The sequence below is a fragment of the Jaculus jaculus genome, chromosome 5 (genome assembly GCF_020740685.1).
Source record: "Jaculus jaculus isolate mJacJac1 chromosome 5, mJacJac1.mat.Y.cur, whole genome shotgun sequence".
Taxonomy (NCBI): Eukaryota; Metazoa; Chordata; class Mammalia; order Rodentia; family Dipodidae; genus Jaculus; species Jaculus jaculus.
The window spans coordinates 15,882,385-15,901,427 of NC_059106.1; the positions used below are offsets into that span (position 1 = coordinate 15,882,385).

The following is a 19,043-nucleotide window of genomic DNA, read 5'->3' on the forward strand; positions in this document are numbered from 1 at the left end:
TTTCAACATCCTCATCAATATTCACTTTCTAGCAACAGCCCATCTAATTGAGAGGAAATGTATAATTACATGTGAGGGGTTTCATTATGACATTTTCATGCATGTGTACATTGTATTTTATTCTAGCCAGTCTAACTGGGTGAGTTGGAATCCCATTATAGTATTGATTTGGGCTGGACAGATGGCTTAGCAGTTAAGCACTTGCCTGTGAAGCCTAAGGACCCCGGTTTGGGGCTCAATTTCCCAAGACCCACGTTAGCCAGATGCACAAGGGGGCTCACGTGTTGGAGTTCTTTTGTAGTGGCTGGAAGCCCTGGCACACCCATTCTCTCTCTCTCTCTCTCTCTCCTCTCTGTCTCTCTCTCTCTCTATGCCTCTTTCCCTCTCTGTCACTCTCAAATAAATAAATAAAAATGGGTGATATAGTGTTGATTTATATTTTCCTAACAGCTAATGGCACTTTTCATAGGTTCTCTGGCTAATCATATTTCTCTGTTTGGGAATGGTCGATTCAGATAATTTGTCTCTTGTTGATTGGGTTACTTGGACTTTTTATTAAGTTTTTTGGAATCTGTGTATATTCTGGATGTCAAGCCTTTCATTTGCAGCTTCCTTGTGCTCTGCGAGTGTCTCTTCTCTGTAGGAACTTTTGACTTGCTTTAATCCCACTCATTGAGTTTTGCTATTGTCTACTGTGCCTTTATGATATCATCTAGAAAACTATTGTCTATACAAATATTTTAGTGTTTCCCTCTATGTTTTCCTCTAAGTGTCTTGGGTCTTACCTTTAAATTTGATTCACTTGGAGTTGATTTTCATATAGGATCTTTGTCATGTGGGTATCTGGTTTCCCTAGCACCATTTGCTAAAGAGGGCATTCTTTCTGTGGTAGTGTTTGGGAAGGCTCATTTGACTCCAGATGTGTGTGTGTGTGTGTGTGTGTGTGTGTGTGTGTGTGTGTGTGTGTATTTGTAGACATGTGCCTTACAGATTTGTGCACTCATGGATGAAAGTCTTTTGGAAGTGTGCCCTTATGGATTGCTGTCTTTATAGATGTGTGCATTTATGGATGTGTGTGCTTATAGATAGAATGTTATCAATAATTACTAAATAGTTTAAAATTTTGATTGATTTTAGTGGCATGGTGAAATCACACATACCTTTTGTCAGTAAGAAAAAGAAAGAAAAGGCAAGTGGTTGCATCAGGTAAAACAAAGATCTGTTTGAAAATTTATTCCACAATGATAAAAATAATAAAAGTAACATCACAAGTAGTAATAAGAACATAGATTCTCTCTCTTTAAAATGTTTCTTTTAAAATATTTTATTAATTTATTTATTTGAAAGAGAGAAGTGGGAGGAAGAGAGAGAGAGAAAGTGGGCACTCCAGGACCTCTAGCCACTACAAATGAAATGAACTACAGATACATGTACCACGTTGTGGATCTGGCTTTCATGGGTTCTTGGGAATCAAATCTGGGTCCTTAGACTTTGCAGGCAAATGCCCAAACCACTAAGCACTAAGCAATCTCTCCAGCCTTCTCTCTCTCACATTAATAAATTAATTTTTAAAAAAGAATGTCGGTGTTTTAAGTCATTTTTGTTTGCAAAAATTATTAGTACTAGAAATGGCACACTGCAATATTAACAAAAACTAGAAAAGAAGGCAAAGGAAGATGAGTTCATTTACCTGGAAAAAACTAAGATTTTCAATCTTTTATATCATAAAATGTAAGATGGCCCCAGCTTTCTTTCATTACACATGTGAATGAGCAAGGTTGTTCTTGCCCATGTATTTTCAACTTGCTTTCTTTAGTCTAGTGAAAGCAGCATGCATTCTGAGATATTACAGAGTAGCATTCAAATGCTACCTGTGTACTTGAGATGTTACTAAGTAGATGGAAAGAGTCCAGCCTAGAGTTTTGCATATAATAGGTTGTTAAGAAATTATTGCTATTTTTAAAATAATTGTTTATTGCATGGGTTTGGATATGCAAACATGATGTTGTAGGATACATTTTGATTTTGTTTCTTTTCATTTTAAAAAATATTTTAGTTTTACTTACGTATTAGAGAGAAAGAGAGAGGGTGTGCCAGGGCCTCTAGCCACTGTAAACAAACTCCAGACATGTACACCACTATGTGCATCTGGTTTATGTTGGTTCTGACAAATGGACCCTGGGTCCTCCTTAGGATTTGCAGGCAAGTGTCTTAGCTGCTAAGTCAACTTTCCAGGCCTGATTTCTTTTGAAGTTGTTTCTGTTAATTCCTGTTATTATTTGTAGAATCATCAGGAAACAAAAACTTACACTTGGCTAAGCGGGTTACTACTTAAGTGTCAACCGGTGTTGTAAGTAGATCACGACAGCTGGGAGACAGGCAGTTGGCTGGTTTGCCATGACATCAATTGCCTGCCAAATAAAAAGTCAAATAACCTCTAGAAAGTAAGGCAGTGCCTCAGAGGATGAAGAAGGAATGGTGGTTCCACACCTCTGGGAGAGCCCCAAAGTCTTCATCATGTATTTATTTATTGTACAAATGATCACCTTTGATGAAAAAAAAAAAAAAAAACAACAGAGGGGGTCTCTTCAGATCACTTTTTCCTTATACTTCTGGCTGTTATTAAGTGGGGTTCCCTCTGAGTATACCCAGCCCCTGGCACCATCCTGAGTTTTCCACATCCCCGGGAAAACAAGGTGCCACTAAACCATGAGCTTGGGAGCAGGATGCAATGTTCACAGTGTGGTCCACTCTGGTATATCTTGAACAAGTATAGAACCACAGCCGGCTGTGTCTGCAGAGCCATAAGTAGCCCAATTCAAGGGTCTGGCAGCCCATGTGACGTGCTGTGGACAGCAGTTGAGTTTTCAGAGACTTGAAAAAGTTATCATTATTTGAATGCCCCAAAGCCTGAGCTATTACCAGCCCAAACCTTATTCATTAAACAGTTCTTCTTTTTCTCTCTTTCTCCTCTCTCTTTTACTTTTCAACTATAGGAGAAGAAAGTCTGAGTTTTAAAGCCTTCTGAAATCCCCAAACATTACTAGATGGAAACACTAGACGTAATCACGCCTCACATATCACTGAAGCTACTTGTTAAAAACATGCTAACTCAAGGAGAGAAACAGAAATGTGAAAATTTATATTTAACATATAAATAATCAGCTCCTTGGCAAGACTTCACTTATAACACATAATTAACACAATTGTGTGTCTCTAATAAAATTCTAGTGAGAGATGAGCCAAGAGGCTTTGATTCTGTCAGTAACCTGTCTTCATGAGAATAAGTGAAGAAGTTAGCTCTAGGGCCGAGTTGTCCATACTCACCTCCTTGACCTCAGCTGTGGGATGTTAGTAATTAGAAGGTGCCAATAGCACATTTCACATTAGTACAAATTTTAGAACAGACTTGTAGTTGCTGCTTTCTGGAACTCTCCCAGTGTTTCCACTTTGACTGGTGAAACAAAGATTCAGATTAAATAAATCCAAAATAAGCAGGAAAAGAAATGCAATTAGCCTCAGTATCTTTGAGAGATCCACATATACATTAAAATTCAACATTTGGGCTAAAGAGGTTGCTCAATGGTTAAGGCACTTGTCTACAAAGCCTAATGAAATGACCATGGTTCAATTCCCCAGTGCCCACATAAAGCCAGATGCACAAAGTGGCACATGCACGTGTATCTGGAGTTTATTTGCAGAGACTAGAGGCTCTGTGTCTTTCTCTCTCTTTCTCTGTCTCTATCTTCTTAGAAATAAATAAATACATAAAATTTTAAAATTCAACATTGATTTTTTTTTGAGGTAGGGTCTCGCTCTAGCCTAGGCTGACCTGGAATTCACTATGTAGGCTCAGGGTGGCCTCAAACTCATGGCAATCCTCCTACTCTTACCTCCTGAGTGCTGGTATTATAGGTGTGCACCACCATGCCTGGCTTGTAGTTGAAATTTAAGTTTTCATTTTAACAAGGTTAAATAAGTCAATAAAATATGGCAACTCTTAGGTGTCTCCCTGATATCTGAATTGTTCTAACAACTCTTAATTGAAAATGTTTTTAACAAATTATTTTAATAGAATTATTCTAATCCAAGTCATAAAAATTGATTTTAGTTTGAAAACAAAACAAAAATTATTTTTAAAAGCAATTTGAGATGTGAGTGAAAGCAGCCTGGATCCATCCATTTCCATGTGCTATAGGAACCCCCAAAAGAAAAAGAAACATGGAAAAAAAGACAGAAGGAAAGAAATGGAGAAAGGGTTTCAAGATGGACACTAATAATGACAGGTCCTATTATTCATATTTTCTACCGAAGGCATGATGAATTACAACTTTTCTTATTGTTTAAAACTTGTAGGGGCTGGAGAGATGGCTGAGCAGTTTAAGGCACTTGCCTGTGAAGCCTTAAGAACCCATGTTCCACTCCCTAGATCCCACATAAGCCAGACACACAAGATGACCATGCTCAAGGTGGCACATGCGCACAAGGTAGGACACATATCTGGAGTGTGACTGCAGTGGCTGGAGGCCCTGGTGCATAAATTCTCTCTCCTGCTCCCTCTCTCATAAAAAAATATGTACTTAGGATCTAAATATACTATTTTATGATATAAAAGATTGAAAATCTTAGTTTCTTCCAGGTAAATGAATTCATCTTCCTTTGCCTTCTTTTCTAGTTTTTGTTAATATTGCAGTGTGCCATTTCTAGTACTAATAATTTTTGCAAACAAAAATGACTTAAAACACCATCGACATTCTTCTGACAAAGACAGCCATCAGTTAAGCACAAAATCTGCTCGCTGAATTTTCCTTCTTTACCTCTTGTTTGAGGATGATACTTGATTTTCATTAATCCAGAGCAGTAGCACCAGAGATCATTTCAATCAACTCTTTTGTGATGACAGCTTGGCGGTGCGGCTTAATGTCAAAGTCAATTTGTCAATCATTCCAGAGGCATTCTTGCTGGCGTTGTCCATGACTGTCACCCTGGCACTCTGCTCACTGGTGGTGGATTCCTTCAGGGTGTAGTAGATGATGTTGGCCAGATTGTATTCTTGGTAATTTTGCAGTACATCAGCATCAATATCATCATACACACTCAGGCTCTCAGAACTTGCAATGGTATTAAGAGAAAAGATGGGCTTTTCTTCTGTCTTGTAGGAGATAACAGGCCTGAATCGATTAAAGATGATGGCGCCTTCCTCAAACTCATATCCAGAATTCAGTAATTCAAGGGCGATGACTGATGCATCTCCAAAAGTAGGGGGTTTTCTTCCTACATCTTTGAAAGACATCAGAAACCGGTCGGCATGAGTACTATGAAGTATGCCCCTGATTTTATCACCGATTCCAACAAGGACAACTTCTTTCCCTGCTGGGGTAAGGGCGGCCACTTCAATTTTATCTGCTTAGTAATCAAGGAATGGATAGCACCACAGAGCCCTCGATCTGAGGACACGCCAATAAGTAGGTGTTTCTTTTTGTCTTCAGGCCCCTTAATATGAGCCTTTTCATTCAGAGCCAGAGCTCCCGTCCCGTACACTCGGGCCGGTTTCAACTCCCGCTCAGCCCAGGTGTACTTTGCCGCTGCTACCATTTTCATAGACTTGGCAATTTTCTGGATGGTTCTGATTGACTTCGGGCACCTGGTAATATCTTTCAGAGCTGCCATGTTTCAAACTTGGATCCTTGCTGAAGGTCCGGCAGACAGGCCACGCTGCACATGCCGCTCTGTCACTTTAATACACTCACTAAGTCAACTAAAGTTTCTCTTACCTTCATGTTTGGATGTTCCAGAGTCTTCTAAATATTTAAAGATTCTGAGGCTGACAGTTTCTTAACTTTGGCTCTGCATAACATCAAAACTGCCTGTGTAGAAAATAGTAATTCTAGCAAGCTCTTCAGAAACAGATAAAAAAGATGAAAGCTAATTTAGCTTCAGTTATTGTAATTATTTTGCATTAAAATCAGAATTTGTAAATAATAGTAAATTGCAATTATAAAAGTTTCCTGTAACATTGTTAGCCTACTGTGACTTTTAAAAATTGCTAGTCAGTTAATTTTAGTACTAGACACGATTTAGGGGCATTTTAGTGATAAAATCCAGATATTTGTATGTTTCATATGAGCTTTCAAATACTTTAGAAGCCAAACCACTTGACATGGCCTTAAAAGGCCCAAAGCAAACAGCTTTCTTAGGGCAGAGGATTCAATTCTCCCCATTTTCCTCATGTTTGGATCTATACAAACATTTCACAGCAGATAACAGGATAGCAGATTTTAAGCTTTACTTTCTAAGGCATCCTCTTCAGTCTGTGAAGATATGTTTTAAATATACAGGGTTTAAAGCCGGGCGTGGTGGCGCACACCTTTAATCCCAGCATTCGGGAGGCTGAGGTAGGAGGATCACCGTGAGTTCGAGGCCACCCTGAGACTCCATAGTGAATTCCAGGTCAGCCTGGGCTAGAGTGAGACCCTACCTCGAAAAACAAAACAAAAAAAAAAAATTATTTTGGGCTGGAGAGATGGCTTAGCGGTTAAGCGCTTGCCTGTGAAGCCTAAGGACCCCGGTTCGAGGCTCGGTTCCCCAGGTCCCACGTTAGCCAGATGCACAAGGGGGCTCACGCGTCTGGAGTTCGTTTGCAGAGGCTGGAAGCCCTGGTGCGCCCATTCTCTCTCTCTCCCTCTATCTGTCTTTCTCTCTGTGTCTGTCGCTCTCAAATAAATTAAAAAAATATATATATATACAGGGTTTATTAGTGAGCAAATTGTGTAAACTCTTTCACATCTACCTCCACCCAGACTGGGAGACTCACACCGTGCAGGTGTAAGAAACCTCAAGTTGTTGTACTTCAGACATCATGGAAAATCTATTCTAATCTTAGGAAGAAGTGCTGTCAGAGAGATGAATCAGTTGGTCTTTGAACATAATATGCACATTCACTTAACAATATTTAGGTGTATAAAGCCAAAACAATTATTTACTTAAAAGTTTTCAAGTGGGGCTGGAGGGCTTAGCAGTTAAGGTGTTGGCCTACAAAGCCAAAGAACAGAGATCTGATTCCACAGGACCCATGTTAGCTAGATGCACAAGGAGGCTCAGGCTTCTGGAGTTCGTTTGCAGTGGCTGGAGGCCCTGGTGTGCTCATTCTCTCTCTCTCTCTCTCTCTCTCTCTCTCTCTCTCTCTCTCTCTCCCCCTCTGCCAAATAAATAAATAAAAATAAAATATTTTTGAAAAGTTTTGAAGTGGGGGGAAGAATGCCAGCAATATTCTAGAAGAAAAATGCAAGCTCAGAAATGTAAGGAATCTATTTTCCTGAGTAAGAGGAAGGATAAAAGAAAATGAAAGGAAATGGAGAGAAATTGACTTCAATAAAACAACTAAGATTTGGAAGGCTTGTTTTCACTTGTCACTTCCCCAATGGTGTGCTGGTATCACATCTAATAGGCATATGAGTTACCTGAGCTGCAGACATTCCTTTAATGTAAACTGTGAGGCATCCTGAAGATCCATAGTACCCCAGGCCTCCTGAAGGGCAGGCATACAGTGAACTGGTCTGTGCAAAACAGGACCTTACAGAGAAGGTCTTGATATTTCAAAACAACTGAGCCTGGGCTGGAGAAATACCTTAGCAGTTCAGACACTTGCCTGCAAAGCTGAAGGTTCAATTCCCCAGGACCCATGTAAGCCAGATGCACAATGTGGTGTTTTGTCTGGAGTTCATTTGCAGTGGCTGGAGGCCCTGGCATGCCTATTCTTTCTACATATATATCTCTTCTCTCTCTCAAATAAATAAATAAAAATAAATCTAAAAAATGAAAAAGAAAACTCATCTCAGTGGCTGGGAGGTAGCTTAATTGGCTAAGACTTCCATTAAAGTGAGGGCTTGTATTTGATCCCCTGATTCTGCAAGATAAAAAAAAAAAAAAACTCTAGGTGTGGTGGCGCAGCTTGTCATCCCAGCAGTGGAGAGGCAGAGACAGGTGGATCCCTAGGGCTCACTGGCCAGCCATTGTTGACCACTAATGAGTTTCAAGCCAGTGAGAGGCTCTGTCTTAAGAATAGCGGACAGTGCTGGAGGACAATGACATTATTGTCCTCTGGCTACACACACACACACACACACACACACACACACAAGTGGAAATCAAGTTATAGGTATATATGATATACTATCATATATGTGTTATAAAAGTTTTATCTCTATAAAATGAATTAATTTGTGTTGTAGACATAAACAAAGTTGTAGAGTTCAGTTTGAGGGAGAGGAATACCTTCTTTGAATTTCCATTGTTGTAGAGTCCCAGGGGAACCAAACATCCTTTTCAAGGTATGATGGCCTGAAAATGGAGAGAAGAAAGGTTTAGGTCCTTTTCTATAACCCTTACTTCTCCTCAGAGTGGTATAGCCTCCTGTCTTAGATGTAATAACTTTCATTATGAGTACATAGTAAATGTTTATTGTAAATACAGTGCATATGTGTGTTTATGTCTGGATCAACAGCAGCTTGCTAACAGCAATCCAAGGACCTGGTACTTTCCTTGCCCAAACCAGAGCCACAGGCCTCTGGAAGGCTCTATTCAGACATTTTCTCAGTTGTCCAGGCCCTTTGTCCTTTAAAGCCCCAAGTCTTCATTTGGTTGGTCCCAGTGGTTTAATCCCTCTCTTCCTAGTCTTTCTTATAAGGGAAGAGTTGAGACAGAACCTAAGCTGGCCTCAAAACTTACAAACTTCCTGCCTCAGTCTACCAAGTCCTGGTATGACAGGTGTGGGCCAGCTTTACATTTCTTTTTTAAATATTTATTTATTTGCAAACAGAAAGAGGGAAGTGGAGAGAGTGAGGAGGAAATGGGTGCACCAGGGCCTCCTGCTACTGCAAACACTTTCCAGATGCATGTACCACTTTGTGCATCTGGCTTTAGGTGGTTACTGGGGAATCAAACTCAGGATGCCAGGCTTTGAAAGCAAGTGCCTTTAACCACTGAGAAATCCCACCAGCCCCAAACTCTACATTTCTTAAGATAAATTCTGCCAACTTAGCTTCTCTCACCCCAGCTGAGCTGTGTCGATCTCAGTTATTTAAGCAAAGTGATTATAATTTTCTCCTCTTCCAGTAAAGTCTGGGGTTTTAGGATCTGTTGACCACCAGATTGCTTTTGTTTCTGTGAGTTACAGCTATTGGTAGTTACCATATTAGAAATTAACATGAAAAATGTCTTAAATATTAATTAATTTAGAAATAACAAATAAACCTCAATAATAAATGCAATAACACATGTAACAGTTTAAAAAGAAATACATTTGTGAAACCAAAACAACAAGGGCAAGTGGGACAGTGGCATTTGTTTTTTATTATTGTTGCAGGTCTTCTCAAAGTCTAGCTTTGTAAGGTCAATGGAATGCTCCTACCTGCTTCTGTACTGGATCCTCTAAAGCATAGTTTGCACTGAAGTAGGCTGAAACCCATAAACACAGGACAAGGAGAAGTGTTTTCATAGTCATTCTGACTATTCTTTCATAATTAGGCACAACTTGACAATTAATCACTTAAAAATACATTTAGTTATGTATTTTGTTCATTTATTTATTTTAATTAATAACAAAACTCCTTTAGTTTTATGTGTGTGTGTGTGTGTGTGTGTGCGCGCATGCACACACGTGTGCACATGTGCATGCTCAGGGCCTCTTGCCATTGCAAAGAAACACCCGTTGCTTGCACTGCATTTTGTATCTGGTTTGTGGGGCCTTGAGCATCAAATTATGGCCAGCAGGCTTTGCAAGCAAGTGCCTTTAATCACTGAACTGTCCCTCCAGCCCCCAAGTAGTCATTCTTAAAGGTTAGTTACAAAATGGACTTAAAAAAATATTTTGTATTCATTTATTTTGCAAGGGGAGAGAAAAATAGAGAAAGGGAATGAGAGAAGTAGTGGACATGCCAAGGCCTCCTGCTATTGCAAACAAACTCCAGATACATGCACCACTTTGTACAACTCACTTTACATGTGTACTGGGGATTTGAACCACAGCGGTTAGGCTTTGCAAGCATGTGCCTTTAACCACTGAGCCATCTCTCCAGCCTGAATTTTTCTTTTTTCTTTTTTTTTTTTTTGAGATAAGGTATCATGTAGGCCAGCTTGACCTCTAACTCACTAGGCAGCGGAGGATGAGTTTGCACCTCTAACTCTCCTGCCTGCGCCTCCTGAGTTCTTGCATCATGATGTCCACTTTATGCAGTGCTACAAGCAGAACCCAAGGCATTCTACATGCTGGGCAAGCACTCTCCCAGCTACATTTCATCCCCAGTGCTTAAAGTGAATATTGAAATATATCCAAGTACTTGTCCATATCTGTTACAGCAAAATCCTTTGGTCATGAACTTGGGATCTTATACCCGTGCCCGACTTGTAGTACTGCCACATTACACAACTCTCAGGAATTACTCAGTATCCTAAGCTCTGCATCACTCCCAGTGCTAAAGCATTCTTCGATGTAAGGTGAAAGCCACATTCATCCACATCACCATGGATCTTGTCAGCAGAACCGTAAGTCTTAAGATTATGGTGGTGGAAACAAACTTTTCAAAAGTCTTTTACATGAAAAGCTCAAAGTTCATCACAGACAACAAACACGATTGGTTATTTTCCTTGAAGTGACAGGCTCATTTGTTTATTTTCCAAAAAATGTCAGGCAGGAGAGATGGCTTAGTGGTTAAGGCACATGCCTGCAAAGCCAAAGGACCCAGGTTCAATTCCCCAGTACACACATATGTCAGATGCACAAGGTGGCTCATGCATCTGGAGTTTGTTTACAGTGGCTGGAGGCTCTGGCATGCCTATTCTTTTTCTATCTGCTTCCTCCTCCCCCTCTCTCCCTTTAAGTAAATAAATTTATATTTTTTTTAAAAGAAAGGTATTTCTGGCACTAAGGATCTAGTCAGTCCACACTCCAACAATCACACAAGCACTTTTCTTGGGGACCCCCAGAACACCCTCCATTAGGTAAAAAAAAACTTGTCTCATAACATAGAAGAAAAACTTGGCAAATATTTTATACTGCATGGACCTTGCTTTTTTTTTTTTTTTTTTTTTTTTTTTTTTTTTTTTTACAACTGCTCCACTCTATTATTTTGGCCATATATTTCCAAAAACTTAGGCAGAGACTGGAATATTTGGCTGTCATAAGAATGCTTGTCATGATTTGCAGAGACATTTATCATACTAATAACTGGGGGCTAACTCCACAATGCACGACCCATTTTCATTAACAAGGAGGGTCTAATGGGAGGGGGTAGATCACAGATGAGCCTAAATAATGGTACCAAACTGCCTGTATTCACTGAAATGAAAACTAATAAATTAAATTTAAAAAAAAAGAATGCTTGTGTGGGCATTGGAGAGATTGCATAGTAGTTAAGGCGCTTGCCTGCAAAGCCTAATAACTCAAGTTTGATTCTCCAGTAACTACATAAAACCAGATGCACAAAGTGGTGCATGTATCTGGAGTTTGTTTGTGATGGCTGGAGGCCATTCCCTCTCTGTGAGTCTCTTTCAACTCTTTCTCTGCTTGCCAATAAATACATAAACAAAATTTTAAGAAGTTTATGTGTTGAAAAATAGTCTCCCTTCTCCAACTAATTGTTTGTTAAGTATTCTAAAGTTACAGGCTATGCAAAACCAGGGAAAGGTCTGGGTTTATACCAGATGCCATCCTTAGCAGATCTCTGCTTACTGGGACACTGATAGACATTGGGATGCATAAAGATCTAAATTGTTTCCCTCTTTATCTTTGTCTGGCTGAGGACTTGCTTCAGTACATTTGGTGTCACTGCTGACAAAATGATGAGAAGGTTGTGACAAAGGACATGAGGTCTCATGATAAAGTGTGGAATAGTGTCACATGAGGTCTTGGGACAAAAGAGAGGTCAGAGCCCGGCATCGTGGTGCAAGCCTTTAATCCTAGCACTTGGGAGGCAGAGGCAAGAGGACTGTTGTGAGCTCAAGACCAGCCTGAGACTACATAGTGAATTCCAGGTCAGCCTGGGCTAGAGCAAGACCCTACCTCAACACAAAACCAAACAATAAATAAATAAATAAAATTTAAAAGAGACTAGAACATATGCCATATGCCAGGAGACAAAGAACATAGCATAGCATAATGGCAAATGGGCTACAGTGTGATGGCAAGACAGGGCATTTTCATTAAATTCTCCCAGTTCTTACCTACAAAACTTTGCCACGAAATGGTATTTGTAGCCCCCCCCCCCAAAAAAAAAAAGGAAAAGAAAGAAAAGAGAAACTAAATACCCCACCATAAACATATTCCCCTAGGGCAGAATGGGAAAAAAGCAACCACAAGTAGGAATTTGAGGTTGTCTAAGCGTCTAGGCTCTCAAGACTCCTGCTATCCCAGGGTGTGAAGCCTCAGCTCAATGGACTCTTCTGCAGAAGGTTCTGCTGCTCTCATCACCCGCCTCCCCAGCTGCCGCAGGCCAGAGGTTCTGTCGCTCCATTCTGCTTTATCACCTATGTGGAGCCTCCTACGTCTCTGTTGTGTCTCCTACCTGGATTCCTAGTCTTTCACTTGTGGTACTATTTATTTAATAATATATGCTGTTTATTGGGTATTTCCTGGTGTTTACTTAAACTGTTTATTGACTCTTGAGTGGGTAATTGTACCTCTCTTGGGGATTGTATTTTCCTCATGGTTTCTTGTATTTTCTAGATTAATTTACAGAATGCTTCAGTCACAGTTTTGATGAAAAACAACACAAGTAAGGTAATGTGTTCCATTTTAAACATATTTTATTTTAATTATTTATTTGAGAGAGAGAGAGAGAGAGAGAGAGAAAGAAAGAAAGAAAGAAAGAAAGAAAGAAAGAAAGAAAGAAAGAAAGAAAGAAGCAGACTGAGCACATGTGTGCGAGAGAGAGAGGGAGGGAGGGAGAGAGAGGAATGGGCACACCAGGGCCTCTAGCCCTGCAAAAGTACTCCAGATACATGTGCCACCTTGTGCATCTGGCTTACATGGGTCCTGGGACTGACCTGGGTCCTTTGGCTTTGCAGGCAAGAACCTTAACTGCTAAGCCACCAGCAACTTCATTCACAGGGTTCCAGTTGTTTATCCTTGTCAGCACTTTAGTCCTTCTCTTTCATTACAAACAACAACAACAATAACAAAAAAACCCAAAGTAGCCATATGGTCGTTTGTATATGAGAATATAAATGTATGGTTCCATGGACTCAGATGTTCTATTAAAATTAAGCTTTGAAGTATCCCTGGTGGCAGATATGAGTCCAGCCCATGGTGTGAAGAGAACAGTTTGATCTGGTGGCTCCTGCTTGCTGGTGCTGATGTTTGCATGCTGCAGTATCCTATCTGGATTTATAAAAGGGAGCCAGCTTCTTCCACCATTGAGGGTGTTTCCCTGGATTTTGTAAACCTGGAATAAATCCTTTCCTTCTATGAACTGTGTATAGTTGGATATTTAGCTCAGCAAGGAGAAGTGGGCTGCAAGAAGCCTGAAGACCTGAGTTTGATCTCCAGGACCAAAATGAAAAATGTGGGCATGGTGGTGTATATTTGTATCCCAGTTATTGGGAGGCAGAAAGAAGTGGATCCCTGGGACTTGCTGTCCAATTAATCCAGCCTAATTGATGAGCTCCAGGCCAATAAGAGACTCTGTGGGGAAAAAAAAAAGTGCAAAGTGTTTGAGGAACTATACCAAAGGTTGATTTTTGACCTCCACTTCATGAGCAAAACACACACACACACACACACACACACACACACATAACGAAATCATGAAAAGGTCATTATACAAACAGATGTATATTTTTTCTAAGACTTCACATTAATATAGTTCACTAAGAAATGTTTTTAAACAAGGTCAGATCTATTAAGAAAACTTCCATTTTCTATCTAAACTAGAACATATGCCATGCTGTGTGCCTAATAGATACTGCACATGAGCTGTGAACATGCGATCTGAGGTTATAGAATTGTCAGTTACCAGCTCACAAGAAACACCTATTGTCTTCACCTCACCCCTTTATCACATCATCACACTAAACATCTCCATACTTCTAAAACTGTTTATTCCAGAATAGAAAATGCAAGAGGTTGCAGGAATCACCATCCTACCTACATTGGTTTTCAGTTTATGTATTGAAGATGCCTGGGTTTCCTGCTCATTCATACAATTTACTGTTTTATTTCTACATCAATTCATGATCATGAGAATGAAATTAATGTCTTCATTTTATATTTTTATTTTATGTTTCCAAGTGTTTTCCAGGTTAATGGGGAGTGTATACTTAGCACTAGAATTCTAAAAATCATCTTGCTGCTATGATTTCCTGAAGTAAAAACACAAAGTGGCCGACAATGACATTGAAGCAAAATGCCCATTGAACTGTGCTCTCTAACAGCCTGCTGTCTGATGGAAAGTAAGTCATGTTTAACAAACCAACAGAAAACAGAAGAGGAGAGGAGGGAAAAGAAGGGATGGGGAGGAGAAAGAATTAGGTGAGGAGAAAATAGATGAAGAGAACAGAACAGATAGAGAGGAAGGGAAGGGGAGAAGAGAAGAGTAGAGGAGAGGAGAAGAAGGAGAGGAAGTGAGGGAAGGAAAGGGAAGAGAAGATACACAGTGTGGAAAATGCTGTCTTCTTGGGAGGCCAGTGTGACATATGCCAGAACAGAAGTTAGTGGCATGTTAGAAAGTCTGATCTATGCCGTCTGTATTAACTCTTGTTGTATTTGAATTATTACCTCTCTTCTTGGTATTTTTACTATACTTTTAATTATTTAGTCTGGTTTGGGTCACCTGTCAAAAATCATGATATGAAGTGTCTAATTTTGATATATTTCTGTGGCAACCATTGAAAACCAAATGTAGTGTAATATTAAATTGTTCAAAATGTTCTGCAAAGAGATTTAGACTTCCTAAGTACCGACTTTGTTTCCTTCTGTCTGTTGTCACCCTTACTTAGTGACAAGAGAGTCTTTGTTAAGACTGTCTGGATTCCTCAGAAGTAAGGCCATAGAATGCTTTCCTGGAATGCAGGTAGCAGACCCTCATAAGTACACAGAGCTTTTTAACAAAACACAAAAGCTACTCTGCCACTTAAGAATGGAAGTTCCATTTAACCTATACTTACGACATGCTTAGCCTGAGAGGAGGAATTAAAACATTGTGTGTTAAAAATCTGTTACGAATGGGCATCACATGACCTGCTGTAGCACAGAAACTAATCTTCATGATGTTGGAGCTAAAGAGAAGGAAAAGATCATAGAAGAAGGCCTAAGATGGCACTGCCATTGAGTAATAGCTAGGCATGGTTGCTACCTCAGTTGATTTCAGAAGTTACCAATACAAGTAAGAAAAGATTCTGGATCCATCACTCCCCCAGGAAGTTGCATGAAAACAACGGAAGTTTATCCAGTAGAGATTACTGAATTAAGGAACACTTTCCATAATCATTTGTGGAACCAACCCTTAATCTTTCTTGACTCATGACTTGCTTTTACAGCAACCATGCATCAGATCCAAAAATGCTAACCTGAATTCATTTTTTTCACCATCATGGTGAAGAGATACCTTACCAACATATGAGCCAAAACTTTCCCTAGAGTGTGAGAGAAGAATGTAGAAGTTGGACAAAAGATCTAGGACAAACAACAAAATAAAAATGTGTCTGGCAGCCAGATTTTCTTAGTGCATCTTTCTTTCTCCTTCTTCTCTTCTTCCCTCCTTTCTTCCTTCCTCCTTTCTCCCCCCTCTTACCCTTCCTCCCTCTCTTCTTTCCTCCCTCCCTGTCTCTTTGCTTTTTAAAATATTTTTTGAAACATTTATTTATTTGGGAGAGAAGGGTACCAGGATCTTCTGCTGCTGCAAACAGAAACTTTAGACATGTCCCACTTTGTGCATCTGGATTAATGTGGGTACTGGGAATCAAACAAGAGTCATCAGGCTTTGAAAACAAATACCTTTAACCATTGAGCAATCTCTCCAGCCCTCTTTTCATTTTGTAAAAAGTTAAATGCCATTTTCCCCCTTGTATCTAATGTCTCAGCTGGCCCTTGAAGTAGGTTGGGGTTGGCTATTTTTGTTCTCATTTAGCAGAGAATAAATTTTATTTTCTTATTCATGTAAGGGGGAATGTCAACTGCAACCCCATCAAAGAGTGACTGGGTTAGACATTGAGGAGAAGGATAGATGCATTACTGATAAGCAGAGCCTGGATTACATCAACAAACACAGCTACTTAATCCTTTCAATCCAGTAAATTTCCTGAGAAGCTCTTCCAATACTGGTACCTTGTTAACTCTATGGAGCAGCATGGGAGGAGAAAAATACTTCTGCTAATCAACAGTGCAGTGGAGGGCCATGCTGAGTGACATGACCTTAGTCACTCTCTGCCTTACTTGGGTTTGATGTGGTCTATAGAGCCCATTATTAGCCACTAAGAATATTTTTTTAATTTTTTTAAAATTTTTATTTATTTATTTGAGAGCAACAGACAAAGAGAAAGAGGCAGAGAGACAGAGAGAGAATGGGCGCGCCAGGGCCTCCTGCCACTGCAAATGAACTCCAGATGTGTGCGCCCCCTTGTGCATCTGGCTAACATGGGTCCTGGGGAATCGAGCCTCGAACCAGGGTCCTTAGGCTTCACAGGCAAGCACTTAACCGCTAAGCCATCTCTCCAGCCCTAGCCACTAAGAATATTAATGATGGTTATGTGATCCTCATTGCTGGAGAAAGAGGCCCTGGTGACCACCGATGCACCCACGACCCCACAACACATGTACAAATAAATAGATATTTTTAAGTGTCATAAGAAAAATAATCTGGTATAATTAATAAATTTACACCAGTGAAATGTTAAAGAAAATAATAAAGAAAAGCAGAAAAGAAAGAAGAAATAGAAGGAAAGAAGGAAGGGAAGAGGGAGGGAAAAAGAGAAGGGGGAGAAAATGAGGAAAAAAGGAATAAAGGAAGGAAGGAAGGAGAAAATAGGAGGCAACATATAAAGAATTTGGGATGTGTATGTGAAAAGGAAGAAAAAAAAGTCAGATACATGTCCTCCAGCTTAAATAAAGACTGGAAAATGGAAGAGACACGTTCCTTCATGAACATGATCAGTATTAGTTATTAGATTAGCAGAGACTTATGGGAGAGGATTAGAATAAAACAGGCTTAAAAAAACACTTCAGACAGCACAATCCTGGAATAGTGGTGTCATTGTACACGGAGCAACAGTGATCCCTCTGTCTGTGGCATCATTTTCTACCTGGTCAGGCTCACATATGGTAGACGCATGCTTCCTTTCCCATGGAAAGAGAACACCTAGGCATTAAACACACAGCAAGTCACAGGCTGAATGCCTGAATACCAGAATTGTCCTCAATGGACAATTCTGGCTCCTTTTATGCACTGTTCCCCAATAATTTATAATATGCACAAATTGTCTTTTCAATTAGATTTATATCCTTGCATTCAAATTAAGACCCACTTAATCCGAAGTCTCAAAGTCTAGCTGAAAAGATGCCAAGACTTTGGCTTTCAGGTTGTCAGGCTTTGGGGGGGGGATTAATTCACCCACCAGAAGCACAGCCCTTCCATATGTCCAAGTTTGGATGTATCTGTCTCTGCTGAAAGAAACAATGATGACACGATGCAGACTTTTAAAATGAATCGAAAAGGAGAAGCGTAATGCAAAACCAAGCTGAGAATCATTTGCACATATCTGGTACTTAAAAGAGTTTTGTTCTCTTACGACTGGAGTTTCTCTATTGGAAACTATTTGTGAGTCGTTTCTAGGGTCTTTTTGCATGATGTTCGGCTCTGAGTGACACCAAAGCCCTGTGCTACTTACTGGTCCTGACCATATGACAGATGTCCCTCACTGTCTGTAACTATGCCTCAGAAGCCCCCGACAGGAGGACAACTGTAAAGCCATCTTTAAATCCAGTGAAACGATAAAATGGACTCTCAAGTGAAGAGGCTTGGTGTGGAAAGGGCAGACAAGATTGAAATTAGAAAGTTTCATCTAGATATGAAATCACTCTGAAGTATGAGAAGCCATACAAAAATACACAGTGTGTCTCAAACATCAAGCAAGTGCAGAGGAGCGTTATCAGTGTTTTCACCACAGTGAGCTTTGCTGTCCCTCTGGTTATAATACTCTCCACCCACTCAGCCTTGGGCCTCCTTTCCCAAGACCATCATGTTGAAGTTCATGTCACTGTGTCTTCACAGAATCATCACGTGTCCACTGCATTCTTGTGAGTGCTGAATGTTATTGATAAAATGACAATAAAATATTTCAAGATCAGTCAATATCAGGCATGTTCAAGGTGGAATGGCTGTAGGCCCATAAAATATTTCTGTAAGAAATAATAAGCACTTGTATTTCAAGAATGACAGACTGGTAAGATAGCTCGGGGACTAAAAGTGTAAACCCAGTGAGCATAGTTCATTCCTCCAGAAACCATGTAAAGCCGCATATAAGTAGTATGTGTGTCTATAATCCCAAATATGCCTGTGGCACTAGGAGGTAGAATCAGGAGAAGCCCTTGAGGGCCAGCTAGTTTGGTGTTTGTATCAGTAGGCAAGAGAGACCCTGGACAAGGAAAAGACTAATCACCCCAAGCTCTCCTCTCAACTCCATGTGAACACTGCACAAACACACGCCTATGCACATACACCTATGGACACATACCCACTCACACACACCTCCACACACATACACCCATACACAGACACGAATAAAATAACTAAATAAAGACTAAGGCAGGGGCACTCTGTCAAAGATGATTTTTATAGACTTGGCCCAAAGTGATCCTCCAAAGAGCAGTATGTCCAATAACTAGTACTTAAAAAAAAATAGTTTTAACTGTCCAATTTAAGCTTATAAAAATAGCTTTCTTTTTTTCTACCTGTTTTTCAAAGTCCAGCAAAAATCAGATGATCTTATTGCACCTGTGAGACTTGAATAATGTCTCCCGCGTTCTTTAACATCTCACCCTTCAGTGGACAGGT

General features: G+C 40.0%; 1 pseudogene; it reads right to left on the reverse strand.

Moving 5' to 3' along the window:
• Positions 1-4,847: 4,847 nt before the first annotated feature.
• Positions 4,848-5,679, reverse strand: LOC101614679 (annotated as a pseudogene).
• Positions 5,680-19,043: the final 13,364 nt, after the last annotated feature.